Source organism: Vulpes vulpes, chromosome 2 (assembly GCF_048418805.1).
Source record: "Vulpes vulpes isolate BD-2025 chromosome 2, VulVul3, whole genome shotgun sequence".
Lineage (NCBI taxonomy): Eukaryota > Metazoa > Chordata > Mammalia > Carnivora > Canidae > Vulpes > Vulpes vulpes.
Window position 1 is genome coordinate 106,269,211 of NC_132781.1, and position 24,603 is coordinate 106,293,813.

The 24,603-nt window shown below is 43.3% G+C and overlaps 1 protein-coding gene across 8 annotated transcripts in view; it reads left to right on the forward strand.

Annotated features, from left to right (window-relative positions):
* The window catches only part of NMT2 (N-myristoyltransferase 2), a 71,460-nt gene that overhangs the window by 12,872 nt on the left and 33,985 nt on the right, over positions 1 to 24,603 (forward strand). Inside the window, exon 1 of one of the 8 annotated variants that reach the window (XM_072749451.1) lies at positions 88 to 299. The exons of 5 other annotated variants lie outside the window; for them this stretch is intronic. The gene's annotated coding sequence lies outside the window, so the exon portion shown is untranslated. Of the gene's footprint in view, positions 1 to 87; positions 305 to 24,603 lie in introns of those variants that run through there. 2 more of the 8 variants (XM_072749450.1, XM_072749449.1) reach the window with 2 other exon arrangements.

Consider the following 24,603-nt stretch of genomic DNA (forward strand, 5'->3'; position numbering starts at 1 on the left):
TCGATTTCGCATTCATCCAGCAAATATTTGTGGAGGCCCTTTTGTGGGTCGGGCGCCGTTTTAAAAGCCGGGACTACAAAGGAAGGTGCTGCCTTATGGGTGGCGGCCCGAGCGGCAGGAGGAGAAACATGCCTACTGCAGCCCTAGCCGCACGGCCCGCGGGGGCCATGCTCATAGGTGACGCTGAGTGAGCCGCGGGCCTGCTGCCCTGTGCCAGCCGGCTTTGTCCTCGCAGTCGGCCTCACGGTGTCCACCGAAAGCGTGTCCTTGTACAGCTGTGGAAACGGAAGCACAGAGAGGTTAAGTAAGATGCCCCCCGTCACACAGCTCAGAAGTGGCGGAGTCAGAGTAAAGCCAGAGGGCGTGACCCTGGCTGGTGCCTGCACCCCTGGCCCGCGGCCCCTCCTCCTCCTGTGCTGGAGAGAAGATGTGAAGGGGAAAGAGCCTTTGGTGTATTCTGGCCATTAACAGCACTGTGTGGTGTGTTTTGTGAATATCTGGCCTCATCCTTGTAAGCTTAAAATTACTAGGATCAGTTTGCCACAAAATATTTAACTCAGATATAGTCAGGTTATGCCTTTTATCTGTGGTTTGTGCTTTTCAGGGCTCATTTAAGGAATAATCTCCTTCAGTGACATCGTGAAGCTGTTACCTTATTCTTTCAGCAGATAGGCACTCGATCACCTACTACGTGCCAGGCACTGTTCTAGGCACTGGGTAGATGGTAACTGTGCTGACAACAATCACTGCCTTAAGTTTGTTTTTTTGTTTTGTTTGCTTTTTAGATTTTATTTATTTACTTGTTGATTATTTTTATATTTTTTTCAAGGAGGTTCCACATGTGGAGCCCAATGTGGGGCTTGAACTCACAACCCTGAGATCAAGACCTGAGCTGAGACCAAGAGTTGGACACTTAACCAGCTGAGCCACTCAGGCGCCCATAAGATTTTATTTTATTTTTTTAAGTAATCTCTAGGCCCCATGTGGGGCCCCATCTTGACAACCCCAAGATCAGGAGTTGCATGCTCTACCTGCTGAGCCAGCCAGGTGCCCCTCATTGCCTTAAGTTTATGGTTTTATATATATATATATAAACTTATATATATATATATAAAACCTTATAAATATATATAAATATATATATTTATATTATATATGTGTATATATATTAAATATTTTATTTTATTTTATTCGTGAGAGACACCGAGAGGGAGGCCTAGACACAGGCAGAGGGAGAAGCAGGCCCCCTGCGGGGAGCCCGATGCAGGACTCCATCCCAGGACCTCGGGATCACACCCTGAGCCGAAGGCAGACATGCTCAACTGCTGAACCACCCAAGCATCCCAAAGTTATATTTTTTAAGTTTGGATCTTTAACTCATTTAAAATTTATTTTCATAATATGGGAAGCAGCAAACTAATTTTGTTTTTCTCTGTATAGGAGGTCACTTTTCCTGACCTATTTCCTATTTACTAAAAAGTTCATTTTTTCACCACCATTTGTGATGTAATCATTATTGCATAGCAAGTTCCTGTACCCCATGGGTCGTTGCTGGGTGTGCATATGCTACTTCATTGATTTGTCCATTAGTGAACTCTGTTGTGTTTTTTAAATGTTTACGTTGAAAAGGCATTGTGATTTTTTTTCCAGTGGTTGTCTTCATATTAATTCCTTTTTTAATTGAAGAATAATTCATATACATAATAATGTGATGTTTGTTTTTTTAAAAAAGATTTTATTTATTTTTTAATTCTGACAGAGAGAGAGAGAGAGAGAGGTAGAGACACAGGTAGAGGGAGAAGCAGGCTCCATGCAGGGAGCCCGATGCAGGACTTGATCCTGGGTCTCCAGGATCAGGCCCTGGGCTGAAGGCAGCGCTAAACCGCTGAGCCACCCTGATGTGATGTTTAAACGCATGACGAAATGGTCACTACGATAAATCTAGTTACCATCGGTCATCACACAACATTGTTTGATATAATTGACTGTGTTCCCTGTGCTGTACGTTATATCCTTGTGCCTTATTTATAACTGGAAGATTATCCATCTCCCTACTCACTTCCTCTCGGGTAGCCGTCAGTTTGTTCTCCGTACCTATGAGCCTGTTTCTGTTTTGTTTTGTTCGTTTGTTTTGGTTTTTAGGTTCCACATATAAAGCGTACAGTATTTGTCTCTCTCTGTCTAATTTCACTTAACGGAAGACCCTCTAGGTTTATCCGTGTTGTCACCAATGGCAAGATTGCATTATTTTTTATGGCTGAGTAATACTCCATTGAAAGAGAGAGAGAGAGAGAACATGTAGGTTGCTTCCGTATTGTGATATGTATGATATGTAATGCTGCAGTAAACATAGGGGTGCATATGTCCTTTTGAATTAGTGTTTTTGTTTTTTTTGGATAAATACCTACAAGTGGAGTTAGTGGATCATATGATAGTTCTGTTTTTCATCTTTGGAGGAAGCTCCATACTGTTTTCCACAGTGGCTACACCAGTTTACACTCCCACCAACAGTGTGCCAGGGTTCCTTTTCCTCCACGTCCTCACCAGCACTTGTTATTTCTTGTCTGTTTAATAATAGCCTTTCTGACAGGTGTGAGGTAATAACCTCATTGTGCTTCTGATTTACATTTCCTTTATGAGTGATGTTGAGCATCTTTTTATGTCTGTTGGCCATTTGAATGTCTTCTTTAGAGAAATGTCTATTCAGGTCTTCTGCCCATTTTTAAATTAGATTATTTAATTTTTTGCTATTGAGTTGTAGAGGTTCTTTATTTAACATATTTGTATGTGTTAAGCCCTTATCCCAGATATATCATTTGTAAATATCTTCTCTCACTCAGTAGCTTGCCTTTTTGTTTTGTTGATGGCTTCCTTTGCTGGGCAAAAGGTTTTTAGTTTGATGTATTTATCATTGCTTCTGTTGCCCTTGCCTGAGGAGAGAGATCAAAAAATAATATTGCTAAGACCAATGTCAAAGAGCTCACTGCCTGTTTTCTTCTAAGAGTTTTATGGTTTCTGGTCTTATATTGAAGTCTTGAATTCATTTTTAGTTTATTTTTGTATATGGTTTAAGGTGGTCCAGTTTCATTCTTTTACATGTAGCTGCCCAGTTTTCGGCACCATTTATTGAAGAGACTGTCTTTTCCTTATTGTATATTTTTGCCTCCTTTGTGGTGGATTAATGGACCCATATAAGTCTGGGCCTATTTCTGGGCTCTTTGTTCTGTTCTTTTGATCTGTGTGTCTGTTTCTGTGCCAGAACCACACTGTATTGGTTACTATAGCTTTGTAGTATAATTTGAAATCCAAGGGTATGAAACTTCCAGCTTTGTTCTTGTTTGAGATTGCTTTGAATATTTGGGGTCTTTTGGAGTCCCCTATGAATTTTAGGATTATTTGTTAGTTCTGTGAAAAATGCCACCAGAGGGTAAAAATGCCATTGGTGTTTTGATAGGGATTACGTTGAATCTGTAGATTGCTTTGGGCAGTATAGACATTTTAACTGTATTAATTGTTCTAATCCACCAGTATGATGTATCTATTTGTGTCCTCTTCCATCTTTTTCATTAAATGTCTTACAGTTTTCAGAATATAGGTCTTTCACCTCCTTGGTTAAATTTATTACTATTTTATTCTTTCTGGTGCAATTCCAAGTGAAATATTTTCCCCTTAATTTCTTTTTTTATAGTTATTCATATATAGAAATGCAACGGATTTCTGTATGTTAATTTTGTATCCTGAAACTTCACTGAATTCATTTATTCTAATAGTTTTGGGTTGGAGACTTTAAGGTTTTCTGTATATAGTTTCATGTTATCTGTGAATAATGATGATTCTATCTCTTCCTTTCCAATTTGGATGCCTTTTAACTTTTTTCCCTCATCTAATTGCTGTGGCGAGGACTTCCAATACTATGTTGAATAAAAGTGGTAAGAGTGAGCATCCTTCTCTTTTTCTTGATCTTAAAGGAAAAGTTTCTCCCAACTTTTTTCACTGTTCAGTAGGATGTTAGCTGTGGGTTTGTCATATATGGTCTTTATTATGTTGAGGTACATTCTCTCTATTCCCACTTTATTTTTTTATAGTAAATTGATGTTGTGGGGCGCCTGGGCGTTTCTGGTTGATTAAAGTGTTTGACTCTTGCATTTTTTGCATTTTTATTAGATTGGTTTGTGGTTACTGTAAGGTTCATAACCTATGTACGTAGTAACCTGTTGTGATTTTTTTTTTTTTAAGATTTCCTTTATTTACTTGAGTGACGGAGAGCATAAAGAGTGGGGAGGGTCAGAGGGAGAAGCAGGCTCCCTACTGAGCCGGGAGCCCAATGTGGAGCTCTATCCTGGGACCCTGGGATCATGACCTGAGCTGTAGGCAGATGCTTAACAGACTGAGCCCCGCAGGGGCCCCCATAGCAGTCTGTTTTAAGTTGGTGTTTAAGTTCAGGTGCATTCTACAGTTTAACTCCTTTGTCACCCACATTTTATGTATTTGATGTCATATTTTGCGTCTTTTGTGTATTTCTTAACTAACCATTGTAGATATAATTGATTTTACTACTTTTGTCTTTTTATCTTCAGACTAGATTTGTAAGTGATTGATCCACTACCTTTTGTATATACAACTATATGTGTGCCTTTACCAGTGAGATTTTTTTTCTTTCATATATTTTTCTATTTCTAGTTACAGCTTTTTCTTTCTTTAAGAAATCCCTTTAATGGGGATCCCTGGGTGGCTCAGTGGTTTGGCGCCTGCCTTTGGCCCAGGGCGTGATCCTGGAGTCCCGGGATCGAGTCCCACGTCAGGCTCCCAGCATGGAGCCCGCTTCTCCCTCCTCCTGTGTCTCTGCCTCTCTCTCAATCTCTGTGTCTATCATAAATCAATCAATCAATCAATCAATCTTTAAAAAAAAAGAAATCCCTTTAATTTTCTTATAAAGCTATTCAGTGGTGATGAACTCTTTTTGCTTTTTCTGCTCTGGGAAACCCTTTTATCTCCCCTTCATTCTGAATGATAATCTTTCTAGATATTCTTGGTTGTAAGTTTTTTCCATTCAGTACTTTGGATATATCATGCCACTCCCTCTGGCCTGCAAAGTTTATGTCAGAAAATCAGCTTATGGTCTTATGGGGTCTCCCTTCTATGCAGCTAGTTGATTTGCTCCTGCTGCTTTTAAGGTTCTCTCTGTAATTTTGACATGTTACTTATAATGTGTCTTATTGTGGATCTCCTTGGGATTATCTTTTTTGGAACTCTCCATGTTCCCTGGACCTGGATATCTTTTTTCCCCTTTTTTCCATTGCCAGGTTAGGGAGGCTTTCAGCTGTTACTTTTTAAGTAAGTATTCTGACCATTTCTGTCTTCTCCTTCTAGGGCCTCTGTAATGCAAATATTAGTATGTTTTATATTGTCCTAGAGGTCCCTTAAACTATCTTCATTTTTCAAAATTCTTTTTTCGTTTTGCTGTTCAGTTTGGGTGATCTCCACTACCCGGTCTTCCGGTCCTCTGATCTGTTCTGCATCTTCTCGCCTGCAGTTGGTTCTCCCTAGGGTTATTTTTCATTTAGTTAACTGTATTCTTCAGCTCTGGTTTTTTGATATTATCTGTCTTTTTGTTGAAGTTCTCACCGTGTTCACCCATTGTTCTCTCAAGTGCATTGGGCATCTTTATAACCATTACTTTGAACTCTTCAGCGACAATGCTTATCTCCATTTCATTTAGTTCTTTTTCTGAGGTTTTGTCTTGTTTTTCTGTTTGGAACATATTCCTTTGTGTATGAATTTTGCCTAGCTCTCTGTGTTTCTAGGTACGAGGTTAGTTCAGCTGTGTCTCCTGGTCTTGAAGAGGTGTCCTTATGTAGGAGATGTCCTGTGGAGCACAGAAGCTCCAACCCCCTCGCCACCAGAGCCAGGTGCTCCACAGGTGCCCTCTGTGTGGGCTGCATGTGCTGCTCTGTTGTGGCTGGGCTTCCAGTGATGGGGGTTTGCTGCTTGGCAGGCCTGGCCCCCGGCCTGGCTGACTTTGAGATGCTGCCTGGACTGCTGTGGGTGCACTGGTGGGCAGGGTTATCAGCCTGTCTGCTGCGGGGCTCAGGGAGGCACAGGGTTGTACAGGGCTCTTAGCAGAACATGCCTCTTGCCTCTAGCAGTCTAGAGAGGAACAGTCCCAAAATAGCACCTGCTAGTGCCAGGATCATCATGGCTCAATGAAACAGCAGAAATGGCTAACACCAGTGTCTCGGTCCTTGGGAAGAGGCCCAGCTGCCTCCTGCCTATCTGGAGGGCACTCAAGATTAGTAAATGGGTCTTCTTGACCTGGAGTCTATGACTTTTCTATCTGGAGCTTTTGCACTCATTTCCAGGTCTAGTGAGTCAGGGCACTGGCCCTTTCAGAGTAGGTTTTCCTTTCCCTACAGTTCTTTAGTTTTCCTGAATGTACTCCCCATTGGTTTTCAAAGCCAAGTATTTTAGGGACTCATCTGTCCTATGCGCGATTTAAGCATTGGCACCTTGTTTGGAGCTCAAATCTCTTGCTTCTTCGGGGAAAATTTTTTTCTAGCTTAGGCCACTCCTGACTGTGGAACTCCATGGTTGGGGGGTGATATTTTCTTTCTTCAGCGAGACCTTATCTCTACCTCTTCTCCCCATCTTGGTGCCATCCCTTTCGCTGTGGCTCTGTTCATCCAGTTTCTAGGATGAAACTTCTATATATAGGTGTAGATGTGTTGCGTCTGTAGGAGGAGGTGAGCTCAGTATCTTTTTATGCTGCCGTCTTCAACCCTCTTCCACAGTCTTTGTTCTTGGCCATTTTAGGCATCGTAATTATTATGGGTAATTCAGAAAATGCATGAAAATACAACAAAACTTATCTATAATTCCATTGTTTTCTATGCAGAAGTGGGGAAAAATTAGGAAATTAAAATATCAAATGGCTAATCGTTTTTGTGAGGAGGAACAAGTGATCTCTGGTGGAATCCTCTGAAATCTAAAATTATTATATTGGGAATTCACATACTTTAAATCGAATTCCTTTGATGTCACTCTTAAGATTAATGTATTAGTTATGATAGGCTAAACTGCTATGGCGAGTAGACTCTAATGTGTAATTTGCTCACTGCAGTGAAAGTTTCCTTCTTATTCACATGATAGCTGCAGGCAGGGTGTTCAGATGGGTGGCAAGAAGACTCTCCTTCATTCTGTCAATCAGAGCCTACCACTCTCCCATCATGTGGCTCTCCCATCCTCTGTGGTCCCATCCTACGCCAGTGTCCCTCCCATCAGCATGTGGGAAGGGAGAGAACACCCCAGAGTGTCTCTGAGTCAGCAGGAAGTAGCAGACCTCACTCCCACTCCCAAGAACTTAGTCACATGACCATACCTGACCGTGAGCGAGCTGGAAAGTGGAGTCTAGTTGTGAGCCCAGGAAGAAGGGGAAGATGGATTTTGGAGTCCTCTCGCAATCTCTGCACCATTTATTTATCCTGAAGCATCTGCACAATATTTGCGTGGCTGTATTCCATCCCTTTGTTCATTCCATTAAGTCCTGTCTATGGAATCCTTGAATATTTCTTTGAAGAGATTTGCTCAGTGTGCATATTAAATATTTTCCCATTTCCATGGCTGAGTGGGAGTTTATTGGTTTACCCCTTAGTGGTAAATGTGGTCTGAATATGCCAAAGATTCTCTTGTTGGCACAGGCAGAAGGACCTGTCCTCCCTGGGGTAAGAAAACTGAGAGACTTTATGCTATGAATCTTTCATGTGAATTCTTGGGGAAGCGGGAGGTACAACTTCTGTTCTCAAAGAACCAACAGATCTTTGTAAAAGGGCTGAGTGATTTCCATGGCTAAACTGTGGTTAGCCATCAGTTTTGAGCCCTGAGAGTCTGAGTCAGTTTTTCTTCATTGGATTTCCAAGAAGAGTCTTCTTGAGCAGGGATTTTTTTCTTTATTATCTTGAGGCCCCAGCAGCTCTCTCCTGCCCTGGGGCCGTGACATCTCTGTATGTCACATGCTCCTACTGGTCTGCAGGAGGCAGGCATCGATGGGCCGCCATAGCCAGCTCTTGGTCTGCGTAGGCTTTGGCATCATCCTACCACCTACAGGAACAGGAGTTTCACTTGCCAGGGTTTTTTTAAAGATTTTATTTGTTTATTCATGAGAGACACACAGAGAGAGAGGCAGAGACCCAGGCAGAGGGAGAAGCAGGATCCATGCAAGGAGTTCTATGCGGGACTCGATCCTGGGACCCCAGGATCATGCCCTGAGCCAAAGGCAGATGCTCTACCGCTGAGCCACCCAGGTGTCCCTCATCTGCCAATGTTTTAACAGCTTTGTTGACAATACAGTTCACATACCCTACAGTTCACCCATTTAAAGTATAGAGTTCAGTGGTCTTTAGTATTTTCACAGAGTTGTACAAGCATCCCCACCATTAATTTCAGGGCATTTTCATCACCCCCCAAAAGAAACCCTGTGTCCCTTAGTTGTCACTCCCCACTCTTCATCCTTCAGCCCCTGACAACCACTAGTCTGTTTTCTATCTCCATAGATTTGCCTGCTCTGGACATTTTGTGTAAATGGAATCCTGTAATATGTGGTCTTTAGTGATTGGATCCCTTTACTTAGTCTGATGGTTTCAGGGTTCATCCATGTTGTCACGTGTGTCAGGACTTCATCTTTTGTTCCAGTCTTATTCTGTTGTATGGATATAACACATCTTCTTGATTCGTTTATCAGTTGGTGGGCATTTGGGTAGCTTTTGCTTTTTGGCTGTTGTAAATGATGCTTCTATGAACTTTTGTGTACAGGTTTCTAGGTGGATGGATGTGTTCACTTCTCTTGGGCACATACCTCAGAGTGGAATTGCTAGTGATGTGATAACTCTGTGGTTAGCCTGTCTTCCAAAGCACCTGCACCATTTTTCATTTCTGCCAACACTGTGTGAGGGGTCTGATTTCTCTACATGCTCGCCAACGCTTGGTATTACCTTTTGTTATTACAGTTATCCCAGCAAGTGTGAAGTGGTCTGCCTGTCAGTTCTCATTTCCAAGTTGGAGTCTGCTGGAGGCTTCTCGAAAATGGAGTAGTGGTTCACCTTCATTCAGAGGGTGGGGGATTTCTGCTTCTTTTCACTGCGTTACTACTATCAGACATGTCTGGCAGTGTGGAGGAGGGAATGGCTCATTTAGTGCCCATGAGAGAAAGGGGGGAAAAACCCAGAAAAACCTTGGTGCACTAGAGTTAACAAAAATGAGTGCAGTTTCTCCATTATACCAATATAAGATAGTATCATTTTAACAAGATAGTGTTGGGGTGGGGGAGGGAAGTTGTGGTGTGTAATACCAGACCCCAAATACAACTTAACAGAAAACTTCCATTGTACCAGTGTCCTAGAAGTTACAGAATCGGTGCTAAACATATTTAAGGAAATTTTGGTGAAATGATCTGGGATTTTTTTATTTATTTATTGTCTCTGTATCAATTCCAGTTTCCATGAGTTGGTTTCATTTATCTTTTTTTCTTTTATAAATTTATTTTTTATTTTTTATTTTTTTTTATTTATGATAGTCACACTTAGAGAGAGAGAGGCAGAAACACAGGCAGAGGGAGAAGCAGGCTCCATGCACTGGGAGCCCGACGTGGGATTCGATCCCGGATCTCCAGGATCGCGCCCTGGGCCAAAGGCAGGCGCCAAACCGTTGCGCCACCCAGGGATCCCTATTTCTCTTTTTTTGGAAAAAAAAAATTGATTGATATACATAGGACCAAAATTTCTGGATTCTTCATTGGTCCTGATTCTTCATTTCTGTTCTTTGGGTAGGCATCCATGCCAGTCATAACTTCTCAATTTGTATCCCTCTGAATGAAAGCATTTTGGAAATTTGGAGATATTTTGCACTAGGTGTATTGTTTAGGAAATTTGGAGATATTTTACACTAGGTGTATTGGACGGAAGAGCTGTGAGGTCCTGGGTTCCCAATGGTTTCTAGAAAAGCCATAACCAGCAGCAGTAAAAGAATTGAGCAGGACAGAGATAATTCCCTGGATTCTGAAGCCAAGGGTATGTCCTTGATGGCTTTAGTGGTAACTTTAGTTACTCTGTCCCATTCCCCTACCCTGCACCCAGCACACTATTGGGCACATAGTAGATACATAAAAAAGATGTAATATATAGTAAGTTTACCCTGCAGGTAGGGAGAATTGTAGCTTTCAGAGGTATTTTACCACCTGGTAGTAGGCGATTGGAGTCCTCTCAAGAGCCAGAATTCACTCATTCATTCAACAAGCATTTGTCATAAAAATTTACTAGTGTCAGTCATTAAAGCATTACAGATGTTGGGGGATGCAAATGTGAATAGCTTTCATCTGTACTCCGCCCCCAGCCCACCCCCGTCACTGATACAGCACAGACATAAACCACACAGCCACAGTTCAGCAAGTTCAATACCGTACCAGGCGCCAGCCATGGGAGCATTGAGGGCGGAAAGCCTGAAATACCCAGACTCCCAAATCAGAGAATTCACAGCACCATACTTATCCACGGCAGATTTCCAGCTCCGCTATGTGGTTCTGATGTGTTTGTTTAAGCCCAGTTGCTAGTCAGATATTTATGGTTGCCTTTAGCCACCAGATGATTTTAAGTGTAAACATCACAATAGTACAAATTTGATCCTACTCAGATTTGATGAAAATAAACCACTCATTTTGGGGTGGAAATGCATTACTGTTTTTAGAGCACTAGGGTACCATTTGGCAGGGTCTTCATGCATCTCCAAAAATGTACACACTACTTTCTACTTTAGGAATAGGGAACTATGAATCTGTATCTCGAGGGCTGTTCTTCAACAGTTTTTCTCACTATGGAAGATACCTTTCATATTCTGACTTCACAGAGGAATGAATTATCCATTTTAAAATAGAAAAGTTTATGATTTTAGTACATAGTAACTGATGGAAAGAGGAGTCCCTTTATGACCTACCTGCTAGGTGATAGGCTAATGCTTCGTATCAGTTAGTAGACTTTAAGTCATCCTGTGCTTAAAACAAACAAAAAACCTCGCAATTCTTTTATTTTTTTAAGATTTTATTTATTTATTCATGAGAGACAGAGGCAGAGACACACAGGCAGAGGGAGAAGCAGGCTCCCTACAGGAAGCCTGATACAGGACTCGATCCCAGAACCCCAGGATCATGACCTGAGGCAAAGGCAGATAGATGCTCAACCACTGAGCCACCCAGGTGCCCAAGCCTTGCAATTCTGTTGTGTAAGTCACCAAAGATTTGTCTCCCGTGCATTCTGTGTGTGTGTATGTGTGTGTGCAGGCAAGGGCCTCCAGAGGTACTTGGGGACCTTGCGAGGCAGGAGGCTCCATCCCCATGTAATGGCCATCTTCTTGATTCAGAGCTGCAGGGCTTGGCTGGTCAGCAGAGAAGAAAGTATAATGGCGCTCCCAATTTTCACCTGGGAGTGGCACCTGTTACCTGTCCTCATTTCCCACCAGCTAAGCAAACTGCCTGCCCGCGCCTCACTTCCAAGCAGGTGGGGATGTATATGCATCATACTTTCTAGTGCCCACAGGAGAGGAGATTCAGAAATATTGGTGAGCAGGAATACTGTTTAGCACACATCTGAGTAGGAAAAAGCCAGCTTTCCCACTGTGTTTCTCCTTGACCTTCACATTGCTGCCACGTCACCATGACACAGGTGTAGGGGCTTCCCCACCAGGCAGTGTTGCCATACCAGCTGGGTGCCCTGCACATTGATGCAGCTCCCGTACTGTCTTCCTGGAGGTAGTCCCACGTGGCTGCCCTCCTGCTGCCTGGGATGCCAGTCCCAGGCCCATGTGGTCACCCCTATGTCTGACCAACTGGCTAGAAGTTGGGAGGTTACCATGACCGCCTCCTCAGGTTCAATTAATTTGAATTCCCAAAGCTCAGGAAAACAGATGGCTTAGTGTTTACCAGTTTATTATTTTTAAAAATGTGGTGAAGACTACGGATGCACATTCAGATGGAAGAGAGGCCTAGAGCAAGGTATATGGGAAGAGGCGTGGAAACTCCATGCCCGCCCTCTCCAGGTGGGCCCCCCAGCACCTCTGTGTACCCCCCACCTGGAAGCTCTCTGAACCCTGGACGTTTGGGCTTTTTATGAAGGCTTCATGAGTACCCATGGTCGGTGGTTAACTCCATCTCCAGCCTCCTCCCCACTCTCGAAAATGAGGGGTTGGGGCTGACAATTCCAAACTTCTAATCAAGGTTTGGTCTTTCTGATGAACAGAGAATGATATATTTTTTTCTATTTCATACATTTTATAATGAAATGAGAGACGTTCTGTTACTCAAGCTTACACCGTAGGGGAACAGCAGATAAGAACCCCAGGTTAGAGTGTGCTGAATAGAACAACGCTCAGATGACAGGGGCGGGGGGGGGGGGCTGTCTCTGAGTTAGGGGCACCTGATCCAGATTAGGGGAGGAGCACCTCAGAAGAGGTGATTCTTGGCCTGAATCTTGAATGACAAGCAATTTGCTGGGCATTGAAGGAGGGAAGGGTGTCTGGGCAGGGGAACAGCATGCTTAACTATATAATAACAGTGCCTAGTGTTTATTGACTGGCTTTCTTTGTACAAGCCGCCAGGCTACACACTTACAGACCTGTCTCATTTAATTTCCCATGGGTCTTCCATTTGTGTATTATCTAAATTGCATTAGGAATATATGCCTCATAAAGCAAGACTTTGTTATATCTTTATGTTCCAGTAACTGTTACTCTGTAACAAACGACAACCATTTTATTAGGCTCACAGAATCTGTGGGTTAGTAATTTGGAAAGGGCCCAGTTAGAGAGGTTCTCCCGGTGAGGGGGGTGGGGGATGTGTGTCTCATGGGGTTCCCATTCAGATTTCAGCTGGGACTGCAGGAAGCCAAAGGCTCCCCTAGACTGAACAGACGCCCAAGGTGGCTCACTCATGTGGCCAGCTGTTAGTAGGAGTCAGCTTGTTTCTCCTTCAGTGTGCCTCCCTGGGACCTCACCAGCAGGGCGGGGCTCAGGGTCATCTGATGGAGAGAATGTTCCACAAGAAGTGGATGGGGGCTGCTTGCTTTTCTTACTAGACTTGGAAGTCACATATGGACACATTTGTTGTAATTATGGGTTATAAGTGAATCACAAGACTGTAAGTCCATATGTTCAGGGGAAGGGAATTATAACTAGGGTGCGGGGGTGCAGGAGCACCTCGCTCTGGTTGACCCAAACAGACCAGGGTCAGCCACTCACCGCTGACAAAAAACCGAAGGTAGAGAGATGAATGGTGGTAAACAAGAAAGGACTTTACCAGGAGCCCCCAGTGGGCTAGTGTCTCAAAAAGACTGTCTCTTAAGGGCTGAAAACACTCGCAGGTTTATGTAAGGAAGATGTGGGACAAAGGTTGGTGGTACCTGCAGGGGGGCAGTGAAGGTCAAGTCGGTCATTGCCCTGGGGGTCTGGGTGGTCCCTAGTGCTTGAGGATGTCTTTTGCCCAAGTTAAGAGATAAGCTGGAAAGAAGAACCTGATCAGTTAGAAACTATATACTGAAGTCAAAATGGAGGTGATTGGCGTCCTGTCCCCCCGTGAAAATGTCATTCCACTTCTCTGGAAGGAGAAGGGACAGCGGCCATTTCTTCTGTGGCTACTTCCTGCTGACCAGGGATGACGCAGGGAAGACTGACAGGGCAGCAGGTCTTCGTGTCTCTGGTTCCTCCCGAAATCTACACAGTAAAGGCCTCTCCAGGCTTGTGTGAATAGCACAGGCTCCCATCTGACAAACACAAAAAGTCAAACAACCACCAAAAAGAACAAGAAATGGAGCAATGCTTAGCAGGGCGTATTTCCATTTGGAAGGAGTCAAATTTAGATCCTGCTAAAAGGATCTAGAGCTAGAGCATTTATAGCAGTGATGTGTTTGTTTAAATCTTCTGTGGCTCTGGTTACATTTTTTGAGTAATTTGGAATATAGACACAACATTCTGTTTTAATGAGAGCATGGGTTCCACTTTGGGCTGCAGTCAAAATATCAAGGGCCATCCAGTTTTGAAGGACTACTTTTCAAATGCATGTGGTTTCCTTATGTAGGAGGGTGACTCCATGCCAGGTTTAATTAAAGATGGCCACCGCGTGCTTAGCTAAAGCCTCTATTTGTCATTTTGCATTGATAAGGGGCAGCTCCTGCGACAAATATGACTAAGGGAGAAATCTATCAGGAAACCACTTTGCCTGATGTCTAGCTTTAACAATGTCCTAATTACAAGGAAGCACTGGCAAGTGGGAGACAGCTCCTCCTGGGAGATGTGGGCATCCCCAAGTGCATCGTCCAGTTCATTCATGAGGAACGTGGGCTGTCCACAGTCTCCACTGTCCATAGTTAACCCATGGACTGTGGTCTGCTCCGGCTGTTGAGGAGCAATTTTGCCGTCCCAGCTACATAGAATCAGCCAGGGTGTCAGCTGAGTAATACAACTGTTAGGGAGTCCATCCTATTGTCCAGCTATTAAAATAATCATATGCCCATGGGTCCTGTTATTATTCCCATAGGGTAACAGGCAAGAAGAATGTCCACACATGAGCTGTTGTGGTGGTTTCTCTGAAGTTTATACTTTAAGCTGTCCAGCTTAGGCAAACAACAAACATTTAAAGACAATCAGAGGTAGAATTTAACATCTCCAAAGGTCTGTTATTGAAATATAGTTTTTCTCCCTCAGATCACCCTCATTTCCATCAGAGGTAGCCAAATGAAAGACTAATTTGTTTGTAAGACAAGTTGAGTTTTAACAAACTTGGCCTCATTATTTATATACGCACAGTAAGAATATTCACTGGCTGTACAAGTTCTTAAAAATCTGCTTTGCTGGAACTTTTTATAAGGTGTTTCAGATTGAACTTTTAATATCCTCTTAAGGCCAGAAACCAAGCCACATACTTGCTGTCAGAGTTGCCCAGAGTGCCTATGGGTTTGGGCGAATTCCTCTTCTTCAGGTCCCCAAAATATCCTGAAATTTCCTGTACCTGCCAGGAAGTGACATTCTTTACTCACCTGGTGAGGCTGCTGGGACCTGTCAGCAGGGTAACAGGCCAGCATTTCCAAGGGGCTCATTGGCTCCATCAAGTCAACCTCACTAAAGGTCCCTTAAAGCTGTCTAGTCACCTCGGAGTCTGTGCCTGTCTCTCTAGTATGACACTTCTGTCAACACCTTGGTAACATACCTTGTGTTTCCAGTGGTGTCCTGTTACAAGAACAGATTGCTATTGAACCTCTGCAAATGATTATAATCGCCACAAAAGAAAGAGAACTTACTGAGAGTTTTTGATTTCTAGAAGGTTTGGAAAGGGAGAAAAGATACAGGTTTTAATTTGTTCACAAAGGAATATTTTATCATATTTATGTAAGTCATAGTTTCCTAAGAGAAACTATTTCCTTAAATCTGGAAGAGCAAACATTAGAGAACCAGCAGTGCTTCAAACAAGAGTCACAAGAACTGTAATTGTCTTCCTCAATTCATTCAATCTCATGTTACTAATTCCTGTTCTGTTTGAATGCAGCTTTTCTTTTAGTTCCAGAAATTCTTTTTTTTTTTTTAAGATTTTATTTATTTATTCATGAGAGACACACAAAGAGGCAGAGACACAGGCAGAGGGAGAAGCAGGCTTCCTACAAGGAGCCCAGTGTGGGACTCATTCCTAGGACCCCGGGATCATGCCCTGAGCCAAAGGCAGATGTTCAACCACTGAGCCACCCTGGCATCCCTAGTTCCAGAAATTCTTACCCAGTTTAATTTTATGATTTTAAAGATGTTGGAAACCTGTATTTGTCAAAAGTCTATTCAGTGACTCTCCTTAAGATGAAACACATTATGTAAGATCACCAGCATGGGTAATCATCAATGACTCAAAAATGGCCATGTTTAAAGATCTGGTGAGAGTTTATTATAATGCAGTTAACAAGGAAATCCAATTATTTTGTGACACACATTTCAGTTAATCAGAATGTCAAGTGATGACCTTATACCAAGACATACTAAAACTTGAGAGATTTCATCTATTTACTAGAACAGTGATAGCATTTTGCCATACAACATAATACAAGAAGTTTATCATTATTTGTTTGACGGTGTTCCCCAAGTAACTGATCATACCAAATAAACAAGCCTAATTAGTCAAGAAGACTTCATCTAGATTTGAATATTTGGGAACTCTGATTTTAAAAAAACCCTCAGGGCAGCCCGGGTGTCTCAGCAGTTTAGCACCGCCTTTGGCCACCTTTGGCCCAGGGCCTGATCCTGGAGACCCGGGATCAAGTCCCACTCAGGCTCCCAGCATGGAGCCTGCTTCTCCCTCCGCCTGTGTCTCTGCCTCTGTGTGTGTGTGTGTGTGTCTCATGAATTAATAAATAAAATCTTAAAAAAAAAAAACCTCAGAAGGTTTTAAAGCACATATACAAATGGGATTGTAGATCATTTTAAAACTTAATATTTAATTATCTACTTAACCAAAGTGGCAGTAGTAGATTCTACAGAAGAGTACGTAGTTGTTGGCAAAACTTAGGTTCTTTAATATTGAGAAGTTTCAGTTTTCTTAACTAACCAAAGACCTGCTAAAGACAAAGCATAGAGACTTTAGTTTTCTGGGCAGATAAAGGAAAACAAGCTTCATTTACAGTTTCTTATCAAGAGCAAACCAACAATTCAAGAAGACTTTGTGTTTTTACCAGAAAGATGAGCCAAATTTCAATCTTATATAGGTGTACTTCTAAAATTCATTCATTCCAGGGATGCTTGGGTGGCTCAGTGGTTGAGCGCATCTGCCTTCAGCTCAGGGCATGATCCTGGAGTTCTGGGATCGAGTCCCACATCAGGTTTCCCACAGGGAGCCTGCTTCTCCCTCTGCCTATGGCTTTGCCTCCTGTGTCTCCCTGTCTCTGCCTCTCTCTGTGTCTCTCATGAATAAATAAATAAATAAATAAATATCCTTAAAAAAAGAAAAATTAAAAAAATTAATTCATTCCAGTCTGAGTCCTGACCATACGTAAAATTCTTTTTCAAAAACTCCCTTCATAAACCTCTACCACTTTGTTTTTACATTCACATTTTGTCTTAAGTTTTCCTTCTTTAAATAATCAGTCTCATTTTAGGACAAAATTATTAGCTCTTCCTTCAACAAAAATGTATTCCCATTCCTCATATCTGTCTTATCAAAAACACATCTTGGGGCCCCTGGGTGGCTCAGCCAGTTAGGCATCCAACTCTTGATTTCAGCTCAGGTTGTGATCTCAGGGTCCTGGGATCAAGCCCTGCACTGAGCATAGAGCCTACTTAAGACTCTCTTTCTCCCTCTCCCTCTGCCACTCTGGCACGGGCTCTCTTAATTTTTTTTTTTATTTTTTTTTATTTTTATTTTTTTATTTATTTATGATAGTCACAGAGAGAGAGAGAGAGAGAGAGAGAGAGAGAGGCAGAGACACAGGCAGAGGGAGAAGCAGGCTCCATGCACCGGGAGCCCGATGTGGGATTCGATCCCGGGTCTCCAGGATCGCGCCCTGGGCCAAAGGCAGGCGCCAAACCGCTGCGCCACCCAGGGATCCCCTCATTCTCTCTCTTAAAACAAACAAAATGCATCTTACTTTCCCTGCATACAGAATTGCTCTCCTTGTCCCTAAGACTCTCTCCCAAAGTCATGTCGTGTTTTGGTTTATATATTAGGCTCAGGCTTGAAGTCTGCAATCTCATGTAAACTAAGTCTAAGTATGGCTGAGGGCTCTGGGGGTTGATCTGAATACCATACATGGAGCAGGTACCTTGTCCGCTTCCCACACACCCTTTGTGAAATGGTGGACAGATGTAGGAGAGCCTGGGCGTGGGGTGGGGGGATAGAAAGCAAACCACAGCCACTGGCCCATAGCAGTTCTGAAATCCAAGCAAGAACCTGTTGGCTGCTCCTGGATTCGAGTTCAGCCCTACTCTGGGAGCTGTCCTCCGTGACTCTGGGCTCTGTCCTTTGGGCTCTGGGCTCTGGGCCCTGGCCTTCCAGGCATCCTTCCAAAAGAAAACTGACTTAGCATCTCCGGGAGTAACCTTCTTCTGTTTCTTGCCTGGAAAAGACTGAAGGTCCAAAGGCTTCTTTCTGTTGACTTTGTTCAACTCTCTTTCAAGCTGGTGTAATGCTGTTAGAAATGCTTTCCTGCATTTCCATTTACAATCTGCTCTGGTAAACAAAACTACCCTAAAATCCCTTTCAGATAAACCTTTCTTTCTAAGGGGCACCTGGTGAGAATGTTGTGTTTCAAAGATTCTTGGAAGCTCTAATATTTACAGAGGATAGACAAGGCCCATCAAGCCTTTTGTCCATTTGGAATGGTCCAGAGGCACCACCTTCAATCTTCTAAGGTCCTAACAGAGGGTCCTATGGCTCCACCCTCTCATTGATTTTCTGTTCTGAAGCCATTTTTTAAAAGATTTATTTATTTAATAATTTAGAAAGAATGAGTAAGCAAGGGGGAGTTGGAGAGGGGGAGAGAGAGAGAATCTCAAGCAGACTCCCCAACCCCACTGAGCATGGAGCCCAATGAGGGCTCGATCCCACAACCCACAGGATCATGACCTGAGCCCAAGCTGACATCAAGAGTTAGACTCTCAACCCACTGAGCCACCCAGGTGCCCTTGAGGCCATTTCTTAATAGGTCAATATGTCAAGGAGGCAAATATCTCCTTTCCCTTCTGGAGATGCTGGGTATGAGAAGCACTTATTTTTTATCCTGCAAAGTACTGGCTGAGTGTATATGTTCTCTGACTTCCACTCAGAAACTAACTAGTTTATTCTTGAGTTGATCCCCCTCTGGTCTCATTATAGACAGCCAAGCAGAGCTGGCACCTTCAATCTCTGCCCAGAAATCTAGTTAGGTCATCCTCAGCTCATTAGGTACATTTTCTGGTTTTCTCCATTATCACTGGCAGCAGCTTTCTAAATGTTGCTCCTCTAGTATGTAATGAGGGTCTCCTTTCCTGATTCAGGTTTCTGTTTGAAAATGAAGCACTCACTGAAGTAACCATTACACAAAACACTGTGTTTATTTTTTTAGAGTCCTCACCAGTAAGTCTCCTCTCCTTCCTTTTCACCTGGCCTCCTTGGAGCTGTTGCCTTGCGTTTTAGGGTTTTATTAGAGTGGTCCTCCACTTTCAGGCACCAAATTTCTGATCCTGTTAGTATTGCTCTGTGACACAGTCACCACAGAGCTGGTGACATAAAACAGCAGTCAGTCTGTCATGCTTGAGATTCTCCAAGGTGGAAAGGCAATTTCTCCCTTGGCACCTCTCACGCTGGTGCAGGCATGGATCCTCAGAGCTGATTGTCCAACCAGGCTCCCTCCCGCAGCCCTGGTTGGTGCCGCTGCTGCCTGGAGTTCTGTGCACTGTCTGCTGGCCCGGTGGTCTCAGTACTCAGACCTCTTCCATGGCTCCAGGCTGCCCCTAGAATGAGCATCCTGAGGGAGCCGGGTGGACACTGCATGGCCTTTTGTGACCCAGCCTCCAGAATCACATGGCGTCGCTTCTGCTGCATAAAGAACAGGTGACAAGCCTGCCCAGATTGAAGGGGAGAGGAATAGACCCCACCTCTTGCTGAGAGAAGGATCAGTGAATTTTCAGACATGTTTCAAAACTGCTTGCACCTGGAACGGCATCTGGTAAAAAGAGAACCTCACTATGTGATGGCATCCAGTAAGTAGGCAGATCTGCCTCTCTTACAATATTTGCTTAGCAGTCTCTGCGCAGTGCAGTGTGACCCCAGTTATAACAAGTTATGTTACTTCTTGTATTTACTATGTATTTTTGAAAAGTAGAGATATGGCACTTGGCATTGTATACCTTTTACCCCAAATGAATTAAAAGCTAAATATGATTTTCCAGTAGTCACAAAGTTAGTAGAGGAGACACATAGAAGGATATTTATGTAGTTTTGCAATAATAGGGAAGGTCTTTCTAAGCAATAGTTAAAAGCTCAGAAACTACAAGGGAAAGTTTTTTAAAATATTAGACTCCACCAAAATTTTAAATGTTTATATAGGAAAAGATACCATAAAAAAATAAACCAGGTAGGGATGCCTGGGTGGCTCACTGGTTGTGCATCTGTCTTCGGCTCAGGAGGTGATCCTGGGATTGAGTCTCACATTGGGCTCCCCGCAGGGAGCCTGCTTCTCCCTCTGTCTGTGTCTCTGTCTCTTTCTGTCTCTCATGAATAAATAAATAAAACATTTAAAAACAAACAAAAATAAACCAGGTAAGTATTTGCAATCTAAATAATACACAGCAGTCTAGGCAATGTGGTACAGACATAAAGTTGTATCTCATAGGGCTGTTGCAAGGATTGAATGAAAGCACACAAAGTAAAAATACTTCACAACTGGTAGGTTCCATCCATGCTTTTATAAAGGCCACTGACAAATCAAATTTTTTAAGAGATGAGTAATAGAAAAAGGATATGAATGAGCAATCCATGGAAAAATATAAGTAGTTAGTAAACATATGGGAAGATTTATAGCCTCACTCCTGATTAAGTACAGAAAAGTTAAATCAGGGGATCCCTGGGTGGCGCAGCGGTTTGGCACCTGCCTTTGGCCCAGGGCGCGATCCTGGAGTCCCGGGATCGAATCCCACATCGGGCTCCCGGTGCATGGAGCCTGCTTCTCTCTCTGCCTTGTCTCTGCCTCTCTCTCTCTCTGTGTGTGACTATCATAAATAAATAAAAATTAAAAAAAAAACAAAAACGAAAAGTTAAATCTGCAACGAGACTTTTCTACTTACAAGACTGTCAAAGAGCTCAGTCAGTTAAGCATCTGCCTTAGGCTTAGGTCATGATCTCAGGGTCCTGGGATGGAGCCCTGGGTCAGGCTCCCTGCTCAGAGGGGAGTGTGCTTCTCACTCTCCCTCGCCCCTTCCCCTGCTCCTGCTCTTCTCTTTCTCTCTTTCTCAAATAAAATCTTTTTTTTTTTTTTTAAAGACTGTCAAAGGTGAATAAGAGTGTTAATATTTCAGTATTGGCAGAGAAGTTGGGAAATTACATTCCCATTTATTTACTGTTCTTTGTTCCTTGATAGGAAAAAAGGTGTATTTTGCCTCTGGCTTTCAGGATTTTTTTCTTTTTCAAATCTCTGATTTTCTGTAGTTTGAAAAGGATGTGCCAATGCCGAAGCTAGTGTGTTTTGGCACATATCCTGTCCAGTGTCTTCTGAGCTTCCTGGATCTGTGGTTTGGTGTCTGACATTAATTGGGGGAAATTCTCAGTCGTGACTCTTCCAGATATTTTTTTTTATGTTCCTTCTTTCTTCCTTCTGTTTCTGGTATTCCCATCACGCATGTGTCACACCTTTTGTAGTTAGTTATCCCACAGCCTTTGGATATTCTTTTCTACTTCATCAGGCTTTGTTCTCATGGCTTTTCACTTCTTGAGGTTCCTTTTTTTTGTTCCTGTTTTTGTTTGTTTTTTAGATAGAGTGCATACTTGCCTGTGAGAGTGGGGGTAGGGGAAGCCCAGCATGGGGTGCTATCCTATGACCCTGAGATCGTCACCTGAGCCAAAATCAAGAGATGGGTGCTTCACCAACCGAGCCCCCCAGGTGCCCTGCTTTTGGAAATTTCCGTTGAGCTTTTTTTCTGTATTGTTTTGTTTTGGGTTTTTTTTTGAAGATTGTATTTATTCATTCATGAAAGACACATAGAGAGAGGCAGAGACACAGGCAGAGGGGGAAAAGCAGGCTCCCTTCAGGGAGCCTGATGTGGGACTCCAATCCCAGGACCCCAGGGTCACACCCTGAGCCGTGGGTGGATGCTCAACCACTGAGCCACCCAGGCACCCCCTGTTAAGGTTTCTATTGCTGTATCTTCGAGTTCAGAGATTCTTTCCTCAGTCATGCCCAGTCCCCTAATAAGCCCATCAAAGGCACTCTTCATTTCTCTTACTGTGCCTTTTATTTCTATCATTTCTTTCTGGTTCTTTCTCAGGTTTTTATCTCTTTGTTAATGTTGTTGACCCTTGCATGCTGTCTCCTTTGTTCCTTTGACACTTCCACATATTAATCATAGCTGTTTTGAATTCCTGGTCTGAGAATTCCAGTATCCCTGCCCTGTCTGACTCCTGTGCTTGGTCTTTTTTTTTTTTTTTTTTTTCCCAAGTGTGTTTTTGGCCTCTCAGTATGCCTTGTAATTTTTTCTGGGTAGCCAGATGTCAGCTACCAGGTGAGCAGAACTGCTCTGGGGGGCCTGCAGTAGCATGGAGGTGAGGTGAGGGCCAGGGGATTCCACAGTCCTGCCTTTGGGCCCCTCCCAGCTCCTAGTGAGTCTGTGCCTCTGGGCTGTGAACTCGTTGGTGTTTTCCTGAATCTTCTCCTACCCTCTTGTGTGACACAGGACGCTACAGTGGGAGCACTGTGTTCTCAACAAGGCCTGGCCCCCAGAAGAAACTAGTCAACCAGAGACTAAGTGACATAGGAAAATATCAAACCCAGCCCACTGTCTTCCCCTCTTTCCCTCCCACTGCCAGAAGCATGGGGGGGATTGTTGTCTGATGTTTGCTCTCAGAACCTGAGAGCTCCTAGAGGTAAAACTCATGAAAGTGTGGGAGATCCCTGTGACTGGGTCTCTGGTCCACATGCAGGCCCCAGCAGTTGGGCAGTTACACCTCTGATTTTGTTTGTTTGTTTAACATTTTATTTATTTGAGAGAGAGGGAGAGGCAAGACACCCCACACACACACACACGCCCCCGCAGAGCAGTGAGCCCAACGACGCAGGACTCAACCCCAGGACCCTGAGACCATGACCTGAGCCAAAGGCAGATGCTTAAGCGACTGAGCCACCCAGGCGCCCCCACCTCTGGTTTTCTTACCTGAGTTCCACTCTGCATTCCTGAGACTTTGCTCCGGGAAGCAGCAATGCCCTGTATTCACCTGTCTGTCCAATCTTAGTTTGTCCTGTGTCCTTGCCTTTCTCATGGATCCAAGAGGAATTGTTGATTTTTCAGTTAAGATGGAGTGGTGATTTCTAAGCTGCTTACATGCAGAACCAGAAACTGACATACTGTTGCTAGAGTGGATACTGGCACAGTATTTAGTAAAACAATCTTAATTATCTACTTTTTTTTTTTTTTTTTAAATTATCTACTAAAAGTAAAAACATGGGTGCCCTTTGACCTAGCATTTCCACCTTTGGACATACTGGCATGAATGCTTAAAGATATAAGTACTGTACTTTTTTTTTTTCAGCATTAAAAAAAAAAGGTTTCATTTCTTTATTTGAGAGGGAGAGAGCATGAGAGCGAGCACAAGTGGGGGAGCTGCAGAGGGAGAGGGAGAAGCAGACTCCCAGCTGAGCTGGGAGCCTGATGTGGGGCTCGATCCCAGAGCCCCGGGATCATGACCGGAGCCAAAGACAGATGCTTCACCAACTAAGCCACCTGGGCGCCCCTGCCGCAGCAGTTTTTAATATAGGAATGGTTAAATATGCTATATTTACACAATGGAATGCACTCTAGCTGCTAAGAAGAAATGAGGTAGCTCAATATATCCTGACATGGGAAGAAGTCTTAAGACGCATTGTTAAGTGGAAGGTGAAAAAAAAAACAAGTTGGCGAATGGTATGTTTAAGATTCCGTTTTTGTTTAAAACTTACAGTGAAAATGAAGGCGTGCTAAGAGAAGAAAGACAGTTTTGGAAGAATATGTACCAGAAAACCCATTGGTTGCCTTTGAGGGACAAATGTCACAAGGCTATTAATACATATCTTGTGTGTCTTGTATGATGCAGATATATTTGAAAATTAGGTAAAAAAGTCAAGAGGGAAAGTAGGTAGCAGCAGATACAGCCATTTGAGGACAACAGAATGGAACTGATCGTTTCCATCACTTCACCCTCCAGACAGGCCGTAGTGCCGTAACCAGCTCGGAACCTCACCTTACCTGCTGGGAGCCCTGTGGTAGCCTAGACTCAAGTAACTGAAAACGGTACATCTCCTCGTGTCTCTTCCGCTGTTTCAGGAGGTGACAGTCATAAGAGGACAAGAGTTCCAGACAGAAATGTTTTACCAATGGACATTTTCTTCACGTGGAATTTCTTACTATTAATTCCTCTTGCTAAATTCTTTACCAAGGAAAATTTCCCCTTCTACGGAGAAGCGGTTTCTTCGGTTCTGTGATGTTGAGATGAGTGGTTTGTTGCACCCAAGAGATGTTTATAATGGAGTTTTTCACAACACGTAGCTCTCCCTTAGAAGGCTGACTGGAAAGTAGGTTAGCGGCACTGTGGTTAAGTGTGAAAGCTCTTTGACTTCCATTATAAAATATGGTTTCTAGCTACAGTTTCCCTGCTCGGATGATATGTAAGCAGCTGCAGTATGGCTGAGTGGAGACTAATAATTCTTCCTACTTCCTTGTCCTGGTAACTCTCATCTGACTTTCATTTCCCACCTTACATCCTGTTTTGAGTTTCTGGATCTGATCCCATCATGTGCACGTGGAGCGGGGGGGCTTCCTACATGACACTAGCAGAATTCTCATTTAACTCCATCCTGGAGGTAGCATCAGATTCCTTGA